Source organism: Phacochoerus africanus, chromosome 9 (assembly GCF_016906955.1).
Source record: "Phacochoerus africanus isolate WHEZ1 chromosome 9, ROS_Pafr_v1, whole genome shotgun sequence".
Classification (NCBI taxonomy): Eukaryota; Metazoa; Chordata; class Mammalia; order Artiodactyla; family Suidae; genus Phacochoerus; species Phacochoerus africanus.
The window spans coordinates 20,111,415-20,126,192 of NC_062552.1; the positions used below are offsets into that span (position 1 = coordinate 20,111,415).

General features: G+C 45.4%; 1 protein-coding gene and 1 long non-coding RNA gene across 4 annotated transcripts in view; one reads left to right on the forward strand and one right to left on the reverse strand.

Moving 5' to 3' along the window:
• The window catches only part of CARMIL1 (capping protein regulator and myosin 1 linker 1), a 313,277-nt gene that overhangs the window by 60,827 nt on the left and 237,672 nt on the right, over positions 1 to 14,778 (forward strand). The gene's annotated exons all lie outside the window — the stretch shown is intronic.
• LOC125136359 (uncharacterized) overlaps positions 1 to 14,778 on the reverse strand; it is a 67,078-nt gene that overhangs the window by 18,073 nt on the left and 34,227 nt on the right. The window lies entirely within an intron of this gene.

Genomic DNA, 14,778 nt, shown 5'->3' on the forward strand with positions numbered 1-14,778 from the left:
ATAACATGTCCTTGGACCTCCTCAAGGGTCCTGCTGGCTGTTTCACTGAGTGATCATTTCTAGGGGATTCCTTCTGGGACATTGATTCTAGGGAATTGCACAAGGACGTATGAACAAAAAGAGGCAAATGGAAAAAGGCAGCTTGGGGACAAATTGCCTTGATAGTCGCTTGAATTTTGTGAGAGTTAATATTATTAAGCATTCATGTTTTTTTTTGCAGGGGGGTTGTAGGATATGGGAATGGGCTTTGGAAAAGTTAAATTGGCAACAAAACCTAGAGCTGATAATGCCTTTGCTAAGTGGATTTTGAGGCTGTATCCTGTCAGTTTGTTCTTGGATTGTCGATTCCAGAATACTGGAATAAAAATCTACCGCTTGAATTTAAAACGATAGCAACAACAAACAACATAATTGTCCAAAAAGGAAATCCTACGTCTCCCCATATCTCCAGTCTGCTCCCCACCCCCACCCTGCTCGGCCCGTCTTTCCATCTCAATGAACTTAGGTCAAAACATTGGGAGTCACTCTTGAATTATCTTTCCTCTCACATCCCATCAGCAAATCCAATAGGCTCTGCCTTCAAAATATTTTCAGAATCCGTTTCTTATCACCTGACTGCTATCACCCTGGAGCAGACCACCGTAATTTTTCACTGGGATTAATGGGATGTCCTTCTCACCGGCCTCTCTGCTTCCGGCCTGATCCCCTTTAGTTGGTTATTAGATATGCTCAGATCGTGTCCCCTCCTCTTGCCATCTCTCTCAGAGGAAAACCAAAGTCATTCCTGTGACCTGAAAGCTACTCGCGATCCAGGCGCCTGTCACTCTGACTCCACTGCTCACTTTCCCCCATGACTTTCTCCGCTTCATCCTTTTCCTCCTTGAAACACCTGCTTCCACCTCAGAGCTTTTGCGTTTGCGAGAACCCCCTTTTATTTCCATGCGGCCACGGCTACCTCACGTCTTTCCTCAAGTGGCACTTGTCCAGTGAGGGCTTTCCTGAGCACCCTTCTTAACTTTCAACACCCCTTTCTGTCCCCTTCCTCTACTTAATTATTCCTTAACATTTAGCGTAATCAAACAGGCTGTATTTTATTTACTGATTCACTCCTTGTCTCCTCCCTCCTGCTAGAATAGAAGTTCCACAGAACCAGAGGTCTTTATTCCTTTTTTTTTTTTTTTTTAACCCCTCAAGGCTGAAACGCATAGGTTGCTTTATGATAGAGCCTCATAAATATTTGTTAAACAAGAATGACTATTTCTTGCTCTGGGCATTCTTGTGGCTTCAAGTTACTATAAATCTGTTTGCCACAAAGCACTCATAAAACTAATTATTTTATTTCATGTTTTCTATTAAGTATATTTACTATATATGTCACGTTGATTTAAGACCATAATAATAGGAAAGGCAGACAGAATGCAGATGAGAAGAGTTCCTCCAGCTTTTTATACAGGATCATTCCAGTGAGTTGCATTCATGGTTCAGCTCTCTCTATACATTTGGAAATACACTGGCTTATTTATGTGTGTATCCCGCCTTCTTGCAAAAACAAAAAAGATGGAAAGGGGGTGGTTGGAAATGTGATGATGTAAGGGTGTTGTAACCTAACACGCTGTTTCAAACGCTGGCCGATTTGAATAGACTGTACGGTTATATAGGTTAGTAATCTCATTTGCAAGAGGCACTGATCGGTGCCTTTTCTTGTGCAGTTTGCATTATTCCATGCCAAAGCTTTTGCATTTATTACTTCAGTTCTGCCTCTCTTGTTTGGATAAGAATGTCTCCAGTCCTCCGGTTATAAGTTAATTTGTATTCTAAGACCAAAAAGCTCTTGAGTACTTGGCACCTTTCTCAGTTCAAGTCCAATTAATCATAGCTACCGAAATGCAGCCATTTGCTGTCTTAGTAAAAGTTCATTGATCCCGTGTCTCACTGGTTATTGCTTATACATTATAAAGCAAAGTTCAGGACCTGTTCTGGTACATTCTGGGTTCGCCGAGTCTATCATAGAGTGACGATTCAAGGCAACTTGTGTTTTTGTTTATGAGCAAGTTTTCTAAAACATTACATTTTAGAAATTAACATGCTATGAAATTAACATTTTGAGTAGCGTATAGTTCTATGAGTTTTGTGTTTTTTTGTGTTTTGCTTTTTGGGGCCACCTCTGCAGCATATGGAAGTTCCTAGGAGTTGAATCGGAACTACAGCTGCCGACCTACACCACGGCCACAGCAACGAGGAATCTGAGCCGCATCTTCGACCTACACCACAGCTCGTGGCAATGCTGGATTCCCCCACCCACTGAGTGAGGCCAGGGATCGAACCCGCTTCCTCATAGATACTAGATGGGTTCCCAACCACTGAGCCACAATGGGAACTGTGAGTTTTTTTTTTTTTTTTAAAAGAACATTTTATTTGAAAGTTATTTTAGACTTACGGAAGAGTGACCAAAGTAGTTTAGAGTTCCTACGTACCTTTCCGCAGCTTTCTCTAACTTTACAACTTAAGGGTAGTAAATTTATCAAAGCCAAGAAATTAACATTGGTACAATACTGTTATCTTAACTACTGACTTCATTTAGATTTTTATCAGTTTTTCTACTAAGGTCCTTTAATTCCAGGATCCAGCCCAGGGTACAGGAAGTAGGTCAAGTTAATGCTGTAGGGGCGCTGTGAGAATTAGAGGTTTAAGGGGCTGGGTGGCTCTCGGGAGATGTCCTGATTTGGGGGTGATGAGGGCTGGTCCTGTGATTTTTTTTTTCTTTTTTTTTTCTTTTGGTCTGTGCCTGAGGTATGTGGAAGTTCCCAGGCCAGCAACTGAACTTGAGCCAGAGCAGCAACCCGAGCCACTGCAGTGACAACACCAGATCCTTAATCTGTGGCACCATAGGGGAACTCAGAGTGTTCCTTTGATCTGAATTTGGCTCATGCGACGTTGGAATGTGATTTGAATTAGTTGCCAACATTTAATGATTAGGAGGTCTTCCAGAAAAATCTGTAGTTTTGGTGTCTTTTTAAGAAACTGGTAGCTCTTGCTTCCCTGGGTCTGTTCACTGACTGGGACAATTGTGTGGCCCTGAGAGGTGGCTATCCCTTCTTTATGGGTAAGTGGATTCCAGTTGATTTCAGATCTTGCCCCTCCTGACACTGCACTGGACTAAACCAGCCCATCATGCTAAAGGTGAAGGTGCCCCAGGAGATGAGCGTTGCACTTCGCCTGTCCTTTCTTGCTTTCCGTGCTGCTCTTGACTTTAGAGCTTGAAGAGTATGGTTTTGGCACCTCTGGAGGGAGCAAAGATGGTGGCGGAAATGTGGTGCAGCATAAATGCTGAGTGCGCCTACGTGCATCTTTACTTGTGTCTGAAAATACCTGAATTTGCAAACGAGCACTGCCCATCTCCCTCAAATCTGGTTGGCAGCCACTTTCTGTTTAGCCGTACATGCTTGTCTGAAATATTGTAGGAGTTGCTACGAGGGGAACTCAGGTGATAAACATGAAAATCCAACTTTGTGACTTCTCTTGAGAGGTCAGGTGACCAGGCAATGCTGCCCACCCCCTCCTCCCACTGTGGTCTCCTGGCCTGGAATCTAGGGTTCCCCTCAGCCGAGAATGGGCTCAGCTGGTCCCTGCATTCAATTTGTGGGACCCTGTAGGCATTTGCATTGGCAGTGTTGGCCTTAGGTTGGAAACTAGGGACGCTCTAATAGTTTTCCTTAAAAATTTTATTTATTTTCTTTTTTAGGATCACACCAAGTTCCCAGGCTAGGGGTTGAATTAGAGCTTTAGCTGCCAGCCTCTGCAACAGCCACAGCAACACCAGATCTGAGCCTGTGCCTGTGACTTACACCACAGCTCACGGCAATGCCAGATCCTTAACCCAGTGAGCAAGGCCAGGGATCGAACTTGAATCCTTACGGATACTAGTCGAGTTCATGACTGCTGAGCCGCAACGGAAACGCCTCTAGAAAGCAGTTTTCTTTCCGTGTTTCTTGACGTAAGTTATTCTTGACCAGGAGTTATTTCAGTAACTCCTCCAAGTTGCTGAGGACAAAGGGAATTTGGGAGAGGGACTTTGTGGTAGGATCAGAGCTTAGGCATGCCGAAAGTTGCTTATCTCATTTTGTCTTCTGTCCCCCCCCTCCTGGACACACTGTCAGTTCCTTCCCTTTGGGTGACCTAAGGTTTGCTGATGCTATCAGCACAGAGTTCTGCTCAGGAGTATTTTTGTTAGAACAGCTTGAAGCACAGCATTTAAAGACCGGAGTGGAAGCGGCAGTGGTGGAATTTCAGGCAGTGTCTGGGTGGGGTCCCTGTAACCTCATCCCAGGCACGTATACATACAGATGCAAGAGAGCATTCTCTCTTCCGGTCATCAGAGAAACATGAGGCTAATGGGTGAAGGGGTTTTGCACGTGTGTGTCACTCTCAGGGTGTGTGTCGTGTGGCCCAGCACTGTGGCTGTGAGTTGATACGGAGCTGCTGAGCCCTTGGCATGTGATAGTTTGAACTGAGTTGTTCTGTGAATGTAAAATACACACTGGATTTCAGACTATGAAAGAAAGAAGGTGAATGTCTCGGTAATGATTTTACTACGGATTACATGTTTGAAGGATAACTATTTTGGATTGTTTGGTTAAATAGTTAATTTCCTCCCTCTTTGTTTTTACTTTGAAAAATGTGGCTGCAAGAAACGGTCAACTTGCAGGAGTTCCCGCCATGGCAAAGAGGGTTAAGAACCTGACTGCAGTGGCTCAGGTCACTGTGAAGGTGATGGTTCCATCCCCGTCTGGCACAGTGGGTTAAGGGATCTGGTGTTGCTGCAGCTAGGGCAGGGGTTTAATCCCTGGCTGGGAATTGATGCTCTGGGTGTGGACTTAAAACAACCCCCCCCCCAAAAAAAAACCCCCCTGCAGCCACAACTCCTGTTTCTGTTGAATGGAGCAGCTCTAGATTCTGCTGTATTTGATGGCGAAAAAGGGCGAGCAGGAGTTCCCATCATGGCTTAGTGGTTAACGAACCTGACTAGGAACCATGAGGTTGCGGGTTCGATCCCTGCCCTTGCTCAGTGGGTTAAGGATCCAGTGTTGCTGTGAGCTGTGGTGTAGGTTGCAGACTCTGCTCGGATCTGGAGTTGCTGTGGCTGTGGCCGGTGGCTACAGTTATGATTGGACCCCAGCCTGGGAACTTCCATATGCCGCAGGCGCAGCCCTAGAAAAGACAAAAAGACCAAAAAAAAAAAAAAAAAAGGGGGTGAGCAGCATGTTTTCCAGGCCTTGGTAAAGTCAAGTTCAGAGAACAAATGTGGACAGACTGGGATGGCAAATTGTTTTCATAACTCTTGGCATTAATTAAAGGTGTACTTTGCTGCTCATTGCAGTGTATTTGGTGCATTTAGTTGGATATTGCGTTGCGTTCTTGCTTGTTTAGTTGCACCTGTGTGTGACCCTGTAGCACAGTGGTTAAGAGCACAGGACTTGGAAGTCGGACAGGTACTAGTTGGAATTGAAGCTTCTCTACTCTGCCCTTGGATCAATTATTTAACCTCCTGAGCTGCAGAGCCCTACCCTGTAAAAAGGGACAATGGTGACCCACCCTATTTTGTGAAAATTAAGGAAAAATGACACTTGTGAAATGCCCAGTGTAATATTGAGGAAGCATTGTTAGTACAATACATGATATTTATTCTTGTTTTAATTACCCCTGGTAGTATGAAAAAAAAAAACCCCTAGTTTTATCACTTCTGTGTGCTAAGCGTAGGGCTGCCCCACAAATCAGAAAGATGGCACCCTTTTGCTTACGTGATATGATGGTGGATCTGCAAGAAAACATTTCTAAATGGATTTTTTGTTTGTTTGTTCCTTTCATGGCAACATTGTTTATTTTTAAAAATCATAAGTGGATCAGTATTTTTTGTCGAGGCTCAGTATTTATTGAAGCTCAGCAGTGCACTCACGGACAGGTACTCTGTTTTTTGTTTGTTTTTGTCTTTTTAGGGCCGCATCCTTGGCATATGGAGGTTCCCAGGCTAGGGATCGAATCGGAGCTGCACCACAGATTTGGTGGCCTATACCACAGCCACAGCAATGCAGGATCTGAGCCGCATCTGTGACCTATACCACAGCTCACCATGAAGCCAGGGATCAAACCTGCGTCCTCATGGATGCTAGTCAGGTTGGTTTCTGCTAGCCAGGAACTCCCAGGTCCTCTGTTTTAGAAAGTATTGGACACCTTGCATTTTTATTGAAGCTGGCCACATATGTCGTGGGTAGAATAGAAAGTCATCTTCACATCATTTCCTAAGAGTTCCCAGGGGACTGGACCAGTGAGGATGGGTGGAGTGGCCAAAACCATGCCCTGGGGACCTGCTCTTTATCTGGTCTCTCCCTTTGTTGGTTGTCCAGTGCACACAGGGGTACTTTGTGGTTTTCTGTTTTTTTTTTTTTTTTTTTTTTTTTTTTTAAATGTAAGCCTAAGTTCTCCACATCTTCAAACTGTGCCTTATGGAACTTATTAAACTTAATGGAAGATTAAGGTGTATAACCCTGGGGAGCATCTGTAGGCGTTAACTGCTAGAGAAACCGTGAATGGGAAGCAGGAAGAATTGGTAGTTCTGTGTGTGCTTTATCCCTTATCCTTTGATCATAAAAGAACTGGGACCCAGAAGTCAGGCGTTTGCAATGTAGAAGGCCCATTGGTGGCCTGCTTGTAGATAAAAATGCCTAGATTGGAAAAATTGTTAAAAGCTCATCGATTTTCCCTGAAATCAATGAAAGATACCCACATTAATCCGTCATTCTCTGGCTCAAATCCATGTCTCTTGTGCTACAAAGGCAAGTCTTGCATCTCTCGCTTTTGTCCTCAGATTGGCTTTGCTTGGCAGTAACTTTTCCAAGGATAAATAAGCTCCTCCTGCATGGCTCTCCATTAGCTGTGGACAGGCTTGTTACATGTAAATTACTCAGCTGGTACATGGAGAAATGGTTTGCAAGTTACAACTCCTGTATCCTATATAAGCCTTACTGTTAACTTGACCATGGCCACTGGCCAGGAAAAAATCATCCACAGATTGCAGCCAACCCTCCTGCCACCACCTCTTGGTATTTATGGATGGTGCTTTCATGGTGGTCCTCCCGCTGTCCCGCTTGGATCCCAGCCAGTAACTCATGGCCATCAGGAACCTGACTTTCCCCGCCAACTCTGGGCTCTGGTTGTCCTGCTCAGAATATCACAGCCACTCTCTAGCAGGGATCCTCTGACTCCTGATAGATGGTCCTTCTCTCTGAAATCTTATTATACGAATTAGTGTATCATATCATAGCTATATACTAACAAGTACAAGAGAAACTAGCAACCGATTGTTTACTGTGTACCAAATCCTCTTGTAATTGACTTGCTCTCATTTGATCCTCTCAACAACCTTAGGAGAGAGATGTTGCTTTTTATCCCCATTACGCAGATGGCGAAACTGAGGTGCAGAGAGGCTGATGACTTAATCCATTCACAGACTTAACGGCATCAGAACCCAGGCCTGTAGAAGACTAGCCTACAGGCTATGCTCACTCTACAATTTCTGCTTAGGTTGTTTTCCTTCTTTCCAGCCACTTGTCTAAGTATTTCAAGTCTTCAAATGCAAGTTCTACTCTGAAGTGACATTTTCAGTAAGGACTCCAGGCTACACTCTTCTGTGTTTTCATCCCTCCTGATCTGGACCAACTGAGAGATGTCTTACTTGTCTCCATGCCTTTTATGTCTGTCTGTTTGTTTGTTTGTTTGTTTCTTTTTTTTTTTTTTTAATTGTCTTTCCAGGGCTGCGCCTGCAGCATATGGAGGTTCCCAGGCTAGGGGTCTAATCAGAGCTGTAGCTGCCGGGCTACACCACAGTCACAGCAACACGAGATCTGAGATGCGTCTGAAACCTACACCATGGCTCATGGCAACGCCAGATCCTTAACCCACTGAGAGAGGCCAGGGATTGAACCCGCATCCTCACGGTTCCTAGTCGGATTCGTTAACCACTGAGCCATGACAGGAACTGGTTTAAGCCTTTTATTTATAATGTATCTTTTTTTTTTCCCCCCTTCTGATTGTTTCTTGGGCATTTATCTTGACTTGGCGAATTTTATTGTCAGTGCTTCCAAGGTAGGGGCACTTCATAAGTTTCTCTTAAATTTTCCAAAGAGCTTAGCACCATGCTGAGTGGACTCATTCAAAAACCTTTAAGAAATGGGTTTAGAGGCTTTGGGGGCAGACTGTTGGTTGATTTGACTACCTGTTCATCTTAGCCTATGGAGAGGTGATGAGCCTAAGAGTGGTTCTCATCCAGGGGTGATTCAGCCCTCCAGAGGACATGTGGCAGTGTCTGGAGACTCTTTTTTTTTTTTTTTTTTGCTTTTTTAGGGCTGCACCTGCAGCATATGGAAGTTCCCAGGCTAGGGGTCAATCAGAGCTATAGCTGGCAGCCTATGCCATAGCCTCAGCAACACAATCCAAGCTGTCCGAGCTACACCATAGCTCCCAGCAATGCTGCCAGATCCCCAACCCACTGAGCAGAGCCAGGGATTGAACCCTCATCCTGATGGATATTAATCAGGTTCATCGCCACTGTGCCACAGTGGAGACTCCTTTGGAGACTTTTTTGATTATCATAGCTGGGGTTGGGGTGCTAGGGACATGTATGGGTAGAGGTCAGGGCTGCTGGTAAATGTCCTGTAAGACACAGGCTGGTCCTCGGTGACAGAGTTGTCTGCCTCCCAGTGTCCTTAGGACTGAGACTGAAAAACCCTGGTTAAGAGATAGCCATGTAATAGAATCTGGCCAACTAAATGCAAGCAGAATCCACGAGGGCTTTCTGTGAAAGTTGTGTTCTTCTGAGACAGGAGCTGTCCCTTGCTGTTTTCAGCACCTTCTGCCATCAGCAGGGGTTTGAGCCGAGGGGTAGGGTGTCCTTCTTGTGCCGAAGAGGTAACAACATGAGGATAAAAGTCAACCCACTGAGGACGGTGGGGTGAAAAGATAGAGTGTTTGGGTTTTCTCTTATTCGCAGCCAAATACACTCGTCACTATTTTATCACAGAAACTTGAGTTGGGAAGGGCCTAAATCCAGCATCTCACAGAATTGAGAACTTCTACTCCAGCATTGCCAGGGACAGCATTCGCTGCTCAGGGAGAAAGTCAAATATCGTTGGCGATTGTGCATCATCCCGGAGTTCCCTCTCACTTTGAAATCTGACTCTACCGGGGCCCTAATTTTATGCTCGGAATAAGAGTCTCCCCCCTGCTTTCATAGATGTCCAAGGAAAGTCATCCTGAGTAATGTAGCAGGTCCACTGACAGACACTCTCTTCCAGATATTCTGGAGGCCTGTAGATCTAAGCATGAGACCCTCTTCCCGGGACCAGTCTTCAGAGCTGGAATCCGAAGGCAGGGCTGTCCGTAAGAGGATGTCGCCCTTGGGGCCCCTAAGCCATTTGGTTTTCTACATCGACCTTGAGAATCAGTGCAGATGTCCTGCATGCTTTCGATGTCATGACTCCTTGAATGAGCCCAGGAAGGAACTCTCGGGGGCTTGAGGAGCCCCTTGCGGTCTGCTTGGACAAGATGCCAGGCATCTGCCACTCTCCCCATTTCCTTTGTTTTCTGTCCAGTCTGCATACATAAGTAAGTGCGGCAAAATCTTTTTTTTTTTTTTGTCTTTTTGCCATTTCTTGGGCTGCTCCCTCAGCACATGGAGGTTCCCAGGCTAGGGGTCTAATTGGAGCTGTAGCCACTGGCCTACGCCACAGCCACAGCAATGCAGGATCTGAGCCGTGTCTGCAACCTACAGCACAGGTCACGGCAACGCTGGATCCTTAACCCACTGAGCGAGGCCAGGGATCGAACCCGCAACCTCATGGTTCCTAGTCGGATTCGTTAACCACTGAGCCACGACAGGAACTCTTTTTTTTTTTAAGGGTCACACCCACAGCATATGGAAGTTCCCAGGCTAAAGGTCGAATTATTGGAGCTGTTGGATCCTTAACCCACTGAGTGAGGCCATGAGGACACAGGACCTGTGTCCTCATGGATCCTAGTTTTGTTCGTTGATCCTAGTTTTGTTCGTTACTGCTGAGCTGCTGTGGGAGCTCCCGCACTATCTTTTTTTTTTTTTAAATTAAAAAAATTATGGTAAAGAACATGTAAAATTTATCATCCTCTTTTGAGATGTGTATATGATTCACTGGTGTTAAGTATATTCACACCATTGTGCAACAGATCTCCAGAACTTTCTCACCTTGTCTGTTGAATTTCATGGTGACGTAGGGTGAGACATGTCTTTACTGTGTATTTTTTTCATCTACTGTTTGCCTGGCTGCTTGTCCCTCTGCTACAAAAAATGCTCCTACTGAGGCTAATATAATACAGGAAAGAGGCTCCTCTGGCTGGACTTGCCCTCCCTGTAGGACCGCCGGGCCAGAGAGTCAGTGAATTTGCCCAAGTTGTCCTACAGGCTTGACAGACTCCCTCGCTGGAAAGCGGAGGTGGGGTTTAAAAAAAATCAGGGACTTGTTTTAAAGAGAAGGAAAGCTTCAAGGCAGCAAGTATTCTCAGTTGCTAGGCTATAAACCACACCAGATAACTCAGCTGAAAATACTCTGGGTTGAGCTCAAGGCCCCAGCATGGAAAGATGCACTGGGTGGTTCTTCCCGGCACTTTGCCCCCTTCTGTATCCCATATGGTAGCTGCCCTAGTTCTGAACGCCCCCTGGCAGCCATGCCCTTGTCTTGCTGGGCCTGAATCACAGGTGTTGGGTGCTGTTTAATTTTGAGTTAATTGGGCTTATGGCTGCCAGACTCTTGTGTGGTTTCTTGCATTCATGAATGAGTCATTAAGGTGTGTTTACCAGGCAGGCATCCTGGCAATCTGTGGTCTGTCCAGCTGACCTTTTTTTTTTTTCTTTTCTTTTTTAGAAGGATGCTGTTTGTGCAGGCTTTCATAAGTGATGGTGGGAAAAATGGAGTTCTCTTTGGGCTTCCTTTAACTGCAGCCTTTTCTTCTAGCTCTTTGCAGGTGTGTTAGAGCCTTACTTTAGAATGGCCATTTTGGTGGGATTATCTGTCAGAGTAGGCTGGAAGCTGTGTTCTGAGATATAACAGAAGCTCTTATATTATTTTTGTAGCCACCTGCCAGTGTTGAGCAAAGTTGGTTAGTAGATGAATTTTCCCCAGCAGGACTCACCTCTAGAAGAAACCAAATTAAATTGGATAATTGGTATTTCCTGCTTGGGGCAATTGTTGTCAGGTTCTGTTTCTTTTTTGTACAATTGAGAAAGCACTTGAAATTTCAGGGTCACAGATATGTGTCAAAAAACTCACAACAGTCTGAAAGCACATAGGTATTCGTGGTTTATTATTCTAATTATTTAATGCTTAATAAGGCGTGCGAAGCTGTCACTTACTGTCTGTCCTAGGTGGGGTAAGTTTCCCAGCTCAGAGTAAACAACCTGTAATTAGGTGGTTAATGAAATAAGAAGCTCCAACTACTTTCTTAAGTTGACGTGCCTTTCTAACAAGTGGGTGGTACATGAAATAAAGGCCCACGAAGTTCAAGTTTATTCCCTAGGGACGGCCTGTTGTGTGTTATGGTGGGCACATTGTTTTTGGTGGAATGTTATGGATGCTTCAGATTTCTAGGTGTGATCATTTCAGAGCTTGAAATCACACACTTTATGACTTATGCTAGGGCGGGATGAATCTTCTTTGTTAAATTGAGCTGGTTGTAAGCTTTTAACCCTCAAACTTGAACCCCCTTGTCTTGTTCACGGTTTTGTCCATATAAGGAGTATCAACAGTGCCTTATAGGCACTTACAAAAGAGCTTTTTGGTAATAAAATAACATTGGTTTAGAATAAAATTTAACCACATCAGTGCGTAGGACAGAGATTTCTGAACTAAATTATGAACCCAATTTAGGGTGCGTCTTGGCTGTTGGCTAAAAAATAACAGTAATGTCATCTTGGTTCTGACTTTCCTTCCATGACATAAAAGACAGATTTCATTTTGGGGTGAAGCGTTGTTATTTTCTTATACTTTTATTTCTGGTTAAATTAGACAGCGGAAACAAAGAGGGGATATGAAGGTAGGAGAGGTATTATTTTACAGTGATAGGTAAAAAGATAGGATTTTCTATTTTCCGAGGGTTATGCATATGCTAGAAATAAGAAGTACAAGCTAGGGGAGTTCCCCTCGTGGCGCAGTGGTTCACGAATCCGACTAGGAACCATGAGGTTGCGGGTTCGGTCCCTGCCCTTGCTCAGTGGGTTAACGATCCGGCGTTGCCGTGAGCTGTGGTGTAGGTTGCAGACACGGCTCGGATCCCGCGTTGCTGTGGCTCTGGCGTAGGCCGGTGGCTACAGCTCCGATTTGACCCCTAGCCTGGGAACCTCCATATGCCGCGGGAGCGGCCCAAGAAATAGCAACAACAACAACAACAAAAAAAGACAAAAATAAAAAAAAGAAGTACAAGCTAGGAAATTAATCATATAACTCATTACCTATTAAACATTACACCCAAAGCACATCAAAGGTATAAAGTTGGGACATACAGAGCCAGTCTATACGCCCCAGTGATGGTTGGGTCATACTGAGTCCGCATCATAAGGAAAGTCAGTATGAGTAATCTCTAGCTGCTTACATGAGACTATAAATGTCCAAGGCCAGTCCTCTAGCAAACAGTGGCCGTGTGTACCTTGCATTTCTGAGAAAGAATGCCAGGAAATGCACGGCAAAACAACGGAACTTCGTGGATAAGCAATTTAAGAAATATGACTCAAGGAAGGGCCAAAGATCTGAAGAGCCATCATTTGTTAGTCATGTGCATTTTGTGAATACTGGCTTTGTGCTGAGAAAACTCTTCGTATGTATGTATTGTATGGTCATGGTGGCCAAGAATACTGATTGTTTCACCCAGTTGGGGAAGCCAACTGTGGATGTGTAATCACGCCAGGTTTGATTTGTTCTGTGCTGGGTGTGCATTTATTGATGGGATTGGGGTTTGTCTTTTGCTGCCAGCATGGGCTGTGGGTGTCATGGTCGCAGGCTTCTTGGGTGCCATAAAGAGAAGGCTCCCTCCTCCTGGGCAGAAATCTACAAATGCTGCTGGGGCTAAGACGCTCCCAGACTGGCCAGAACAGGAAGCTGGAAGGACTTGGACCTGCTGATTTGTGCCGTTCATTTCTGCTGCTGGAAGGCTCTCATGGGCTCACCAGTGAGCTGGTGTCTCACACCCCATGGCAGGGCAGGCTGTTTTCTCAGACACACGCTTCTCTGGTTGCTGGCTTTCCCCAGGCTCGCTGAGGCCTTTTCTGCCTGGCCAGGAGGCCCTCCTGGCAGATTTGCCGCTGGACTCAGGAAGGCAGAAGCATCAGCCATTAGGCTGGCCAGGCGCTCAGAGATAAACATGATAATGCTCAGCAGAGCGGGACTGGAGGCAGGCCCTCAGCCTCTGGGCGTGTGGGTTGTGTGGGTTTGGGTTTGGAATAGAGGAGGCGCTCTGACCCAGCAGGCACTATGCTCCGCTGGCATGCTGATTTTTCCTTTTCCTGACGCTGGGTTTGCTTTCTCTAGACTACCGCAGCAGAGCAACCCCAGTAGGAATCATCTCCTGGGTGGGTCCTGATGTGCCCAGTGGGGGGACCAGGAAGCCCACCTGGAGCTTTTGCTCATTTCTGAAAGCCCTGAGTCTGGCCCTTCCCTTAGGGGTATTTGGGCCAATTGTCTCCCACTCTGTAAATGGCATCTTTGGCCAAGTCTGGCTGAATGACTTACTCTTTTACAAAAACAAAAGCACTTCTTTCTTTTTTCTTTTCTTTTTTTTTTTAAGGGCAAAAGCACTTCTTTTTTAAATGAAAAAAGTTTACCTTGCTTTTGAACCTGGCTTTATTTTATTTTATTTTTTGTTTTTTTTTAAGGGCTGTACCTATACCTGCAGCATATGGAAGTTCCCAGGCTAAGGGTTGAATTGGAGCTACAGATGCTGGCCTATGCCACAGCCACAGCAACTCCACAGCTCACGGCAACATCGGATCCCTAACCCACTGAGCAAGGCCAGGGATTGAACCTGCGTCCTCATGGATACTTGTTGGGTCTTTAACCCACTGAGCCACAACAGGAACTCCTAGTTTATTTTTTTAAATGAGAGTTGCAGTGTTTATTTCATTTTTTCTCTCTCTCTCTTTTTGCTTTTTTGCTGCACCCACAAGCCTGTGGAGTTCCCAGGACAGGGATTGAACCTGCCCCACAATAGTGACCAGAGCCACAATGGTGAAGACACAGGGGCCTTAACCCGATAGACCATCACAGAACTCCCCGAACCTGGCTTTATTAACCTTGATGAACTCAGGCAGGTTAAGGGTGAAAGGGAGCACTTGGGCTGCAGTCAGGGCTGTCACTGTGCAGGTGCATCAGTGTCCAAATGGGGACCTCCAGATTAGACGACAGCGGCCGCCCGAGGGGCAGGGGGAGCAGGGTGCCATGGAGCAGTCACTGTTCATTGTCCTCCCACTTACGTGATTTTAAAAACTGTGCGGCATTTAAACTTGTATTAACAGGACATTGGATTAGGGACAGAGTGCCTTGGCTTTCCCTCTTTCCATCAGTGCTAAAAGGAGTTTAGGCAATTCACTCCTCCCTGCATTCATGAATGGGGGACGAAAAGAGACAACCTTTTTCCCTTTGAAACTGGGAAAAGAACATCTTACAGTGAGGGGTGAGAATATAAATGATGCCTGGGATTAGCAGAGGC